Below are 5,046 nucleotides of genomic sequence, written 5' to 3' on the forward strand. Positions count from 1 at the left end.
ACTAGACGGTTCGATTAGTCTTTCGCCCCTATACCCAAATTTGACGATCGATTTGCACGTCAGAATCGCTACGGTCCTCCACCAGAGTTTCCTCTGGCTTCAACCTCTTCAGGCATAGTTCACCATCTTTCGGGTCCCAACGCGAACGCTCTCGCTCGACCTCTCCGGCAAAGCGGACGAGATCGGCCGGTGATGCGGCCGCCGCGAACGACGACGTCTCACCTCCGCCGGACCGCGCCGACATTCACTTTCACTGCGCCCATGGGTTTCGTACTGCCCCGTGGCTCGCGCTCACGTTAGACTCCTTGGTCCGTGTTTCAAGACGGGTCGGGAAGGTGGCTGACTTCAGCCGCGGACCCCGTGCGCCTCGCGAAACGACACCGGAAGCGCGACCGAGACGAAGAGGCTGGGCACTGAGAACAGTCCCCGACCCACGACGCCCCAGCCGGCACCGGGCGCTCGGCCCCGAAGGGCAGACGCGGCGATCTCTCCTCGCCCGAACGGCGGGCCGACGGACACGCGCGCCTATAGTACCCGACCGAGGCCGGGTTACCTTGCGCGCGGCCTTCTCGCCGCCGTCCAGACGGTCGCGGCCTTCGCCCGGCGCTAGTGCGCTGGTCCCCGATCGGGCGGCGCCGCCGGCGGCCCGTGAGGGTCCGCACGACAACGTCGCCGACAGGGGGCCGGCTGAAAGCGACCGGGCGACCCGACAGGCCCTCCCGTTTGCCTCTCGACGGTTTCACGTACTCTTTAACTCTCTCTTCAAAGTGCTTTTCAACTTTCCCTCACGGTACTTGTTCGCTATCGGTCTCGTGACCGTATTTAGCCTTAGATGGAGTTTACCACCCGCTTTGGGCTGCATTCCCAAACAACCCGACTCTGGGAAGACGCCGTAGCGCGCCCGCCTGTCGCCGCCATGGGCCTGACACCCGCTCTGGGACAAGGCCTCGATCAGAAGGACGCGGGCGACCGGCGAAGCGCGCCGTGACGAATTCCGTACGCCACAATTCCGCGCACTCCAAAAGCGCGCGGATTCGGCGATGGGCACATCCCGCTTCACTCGCCGTTACTGAGGGAATCCTCGTTAGTTTCTTTTCCTCCGCTTAGTAATATGCTTAAATTCAGCGGGTAGCCTCGTCCGACCTCAGGCCGAAAGTAAGGACCGGGACTATTCTTCCCGTTCCGCGCTCGCCGTCGGCGCCGCGCGCCGCCGCGCACCTCGATTCCCGCCCTTGAGCCGCCAGCCGTTGGCCTCTTCGAGGTCGACTCGCCGCCGCCGCGCGGGATTCTGGTCGCGATCGTCGCACATCGTGCCGTGCTGTCTTGAGCGGGACGGGCGCTCGCGCGTCCGACGCCGCAGCAGCCGCGCGGAGAAATCCCCGCGCGGAACGTTTGCAACGCGACCCTGAGGCGGGCGCGGCCCCGGGATTGACCCGAGGCCGCAATTTGCGTTCAGAACGTCGATGCTCAATGTGTCCTGCAATTCACACTAATTCACGCAGCTAGCTGCGTCCTTCATCGACTCACGAGCCGAGTGATCCACCGCCAAGAGCCATCCACGATTGTTTCGCTCGCACAGTGCCTCGCACTAAAGGGTGACAAAATATACCGCGCCGAGCGGTCGGCCAGGCCGACGCTTGAAGCCGGAGCGCGCGGCACCGCGGCACTCGACGCGCAAACATTACCGGGTGACCGAATCGCCGGCCGGCGCGCCGCTCCTCGCGGGTCGGGCGCCGGGTAGCAAAAACTTTTTCTCTCGCTTGTCCGAGTTTCGCGTTCGCCGAAGCGTTTGCGAGACCGTTAATGATCCTTCCGCAGGTTCACCTACGGAAACCTTGTTACGACTTTTACTTCCTCTAAATGATCAAGTTAGATCGTCTTCTCGGACGCCGGCTCGACCGTTGCCGGCCGCGCCAGGTCCAATCGGAGGACCTCACTAAACCATTCAATCGGTAGTAGCGACGGGCGGTGTGTACAAAGGGCAGGGACGTAATCAACGCGAGCTAATGACTCGCGCTTACTGGGAATTCCTCGTTCAAGGGAAATAATTGCAATTCCCTATCCCTAGCACGACCGGGGTTCAGCGGGTTACCCAGACCTGTCGGCCAAGGCGAGCACATGCTGATCCGGTCAGTGTAGCGCGCGTGCGGCCCCGAACATCTAAGGGCATCACAGACCTGTTATTGCTCAATCTCGTGTGGCTAAACGCCACTAGTCCCTCTAAGAAGTTAGACGCCGACCGATTGGGTCGCGTAACTAGTTAGCAAGCCAGAGTCTCGTTCGTTATCGGAATTAACCAGACAAATCGCTCCACCAACTAAGAACGGCCATGCACCACCACCCACAGAATCAAGAAAGAGCTCTCAATCTGTCAATCCTCACTGTGTCCGGGCCGGGTGAGATTTCCCGTGTTGAGTCAAATTAAGCCGCAGGCTCCACTCCTGGTGGTGCCCTTCCGTCAATTCCTTTAAGTTTCAGCTTTGCAACCATACTTCCCCCGGAACCCAAAGACTTTGGTTTCCCGCAAGCTGCCGGAGAGGTCGTAAAACTAACGCCCCCCGATCGCTAGTTGGCATCGTTTATAGTCAGAACTAGGACGGTATCTGATCGTCTTCGAACCTCTGACTTTCGCTCTTGATTAAAGAAAACATTCTTGGCAAATGCTTTCGCAGTCGTTCGTCTTGCGCCGATCCAAGAATTTCACCTCTAACGGCACAGTACGAATGCCCCCGTCTGTCCCTCTTAATCATTACCTCGCGCTCCGAAAACCAACAAAATAGAACCGAGGTCCTATTCCATTATTCCATGCACCATTATTCAGGCGAATCGCCTGCTTTGAACACTCTAATTTTTTCAAAGTAAACGTTCCGGCCGCCGCCGACACTCAGTCAAGGGCACCGGCGGAGAACCGGAGGTGAGGCCAGGACGGCCAGTACACGCCTTGCGACGGACCGGCCGCCTGCGCCCAAAATCCAACTACGAGCTTTTTAACCGCAACAACTTAAATATACACTTTTGGAGCTGGAATTACCGCGGCTGCTGGCACCAGACTTGCCCTCCAATGGATACTCGTTAAAGGTTTTAAAGTGTACTCATTCCAATTACAGGGCCTCGTTTAGAGTCCTGTATTGTTATTTTTCGTCACTACCTCCCCGCGTCGGGAATGGGTAATTTGCGCGCCTGCTGCCTTCCTTGGATGTGGTAGCCGTTTCTCAGGCTCCCTCTCCGGAATCGAACCCTGATTCTCCGTTACCCGTAAGAACCTCGGTAGGCCAGTACCGTACCGACGAAAGTTGATAGGGCAGACACTTGAATGATCCGTCGCCGGTGCGAGACCGTGCGATCCGCAAAGTTATCCAGAGTCACCAAAGGTTGCGGGCCGAAGCCCGGTCGGTTTTTGGTCTGATAAAAGCACGCCTCCCGCGAGGTCGGCGCTTCACGCATGTATTAGCTCTAGCATTTCCACAGTTAACCACGTAAAACGTACGATCAAATGAACCATAACTGATTTAATGAGCCATTCGCAGTTTCACTGTACGAGAGCTCGTACTTAGACTTGCATGGCTTAATCTTTGAGACAAGCATATGACTACTGGCAGGATCAACCAGGTAGCTACTTTAGCGTAGCCCCGAAAGGCCGACGAAGGAGGCGCCGCTGATGCGGCGCCGTCGCTCGGTCGATGCGAAACCCGAAGGCTTCTCCGTTAAAATTTCGTTCTTTGCTCGGCTGCCCGAACTCAGAAAACCGTCACCGCCCGTCGCACCCGCCGGAGTAAGACTTCGTCGGCAGGCCTTTCGACCGCCACGTCGCCAACACCGGCGCGAGCGCAACGCACGCCAGACAACTTCGCCGAAGCGACCGCTCAGAACCCGACAAACTGACACTCGGCTCTTCGCGCAGCAGCAACATCTGCCCAGCGAGCCAATCGCCTTTTCACCGATTCTTTACTTGTCGAAGCTTGTCAGCTCCCACAAGTATAGCAAAGATGAGTGTTGTCCCTGGGGTCTTCCGTTTGAAATTCTAACGTAAAAAAAAGGTGCACGATTGCGCCAGGTGTTGAACTATTGCGAGGCATATCACACGCTCGCGCGGCCTATACAGGCGCTTGCTCGCGCGCGCGGCCGAAATATGTTCAATGTTCGCGCGGCCTAAACAGTCTCATGCTCGCGCGGCCGAAATGTACTCAATACTCGCGCGGCCTATACAGGCTCTTGCTCGCGCGGCCGAAATGTACTCAATACTCGCGCGGCCTATACAGGCTCTTGCTCGCGCGGCCGAAATGTACTCAATACTCGCGCGGCCTATACAGGCTCTTGCTCGCGCGGCCGAAATGTACTCAATACTCGCGCGGCCTATACAGGCTCTTGCTCGCGCGCGCGGCCGAAATATGTTCAATGTTCGCGCGGCCGACATATATTCAATGCTTGCGCGGCCTAAACAGGCTCATGCTCCCGCGGCCGAAATATACTCAATGCTCGCGCAGCCTAAATAGGCTCTTGCTCGCGCGCGCGGCCGAAATATATTCAAAGCTCGCGCGGCCTAAACAGGCTCATGCTCCCGCGGCCTAAATATGCTCTTGCTCGCTGGGCGGAAATATGCTAAAGCCCGAGTGCGCGAAAAAAAAAATTGTAAAGGACAGTCACAAAAAAATAAAGACCTGCCCTCTATGTGAACGTGGAAAGGCCCGCCGCGCGGCAAAAAAGTGTCGAAAAGAAAAATCGAAAAAATTGCAAAGGACTGTCGACAAACTTAAAAAATTTCGCCCCGATGTGAGCGTGCAAAGGCCCGCCGCGCGGCAAAAAAGTGTCGAAAAGAGAGATCGAAAAAATTGCAAAGGACTGTCGAAAAACATAAAAAATTTCGCCCCGATGTGAACGTGGAAAGGCCCGCCGCGCGAGCGAAAAATTGAAAAAAAAAAAATTGAAAAAAAAGACTAAGTGTCGGCGGCGAAAAAAAACTTAGAAAAAAAACAACCTCGCGCGCCCGGAGGCGTTCGAGATCGCTTTTAGCGCCCGACCTTGCGGACAAATCGATAGATCTTGAGG

General features: G+C 56.8%; 2 non-coding genes and 1 pseudogene across 2 annotated transcripts; all 3 read right to left on the reverse strand.

The window, feature by feature from the left end:
* Positions 1 to 1,152, reverse strand: part of LOC146143835 (large subunit ribosomal RNA) — a 3,679-nt pseudogene extending 2,527 nt beyond the window's left edge.
* A 248-nt stretch (positions 1,153 to 1,400) lies between these two features.
* LOC146143836 (5.8S ribosomal RNA) lies at positions 1,401 to 1,554 on the reverse strand. Its single transcript, XR_014501268.1, has one exon. It is a non-coding gene; the product is annotated as a 5.8S ribosomal RNA (ribosomal RNA).
* Positions 1,555 to 1,801: 247 nt separating this feature from the next.
* LOC146143837 (small subunit ribosomal RNA) lies at positions 1,802 to 3,612 on the reverse strand. Its single transcript, XR_014500439.1, has one exon. It is a non-coding gene; the product is annotated as a small subunit ribosomal RNA (ribosomal RNA).
* Between the last annotated feature and the right edge of the window lie 1,434 nt (positions 3,613 to 5,046).

This window comes from Ascidiella aspersa, chromosome 5 (assembly GCF_963924565.1).
Source record: "Ascidiella aspersa chromosome 5, kaAscAspe10.2, whole genome shotgun sequence".
Classification (NCBI taxonomy): domain Eukaryota; kingdom Metazoa; phylum Chordata; class Ascidiacea; order Phlebobranchia; family Ascidiidae; genus Ascidiella; species Ascidiella aspersa.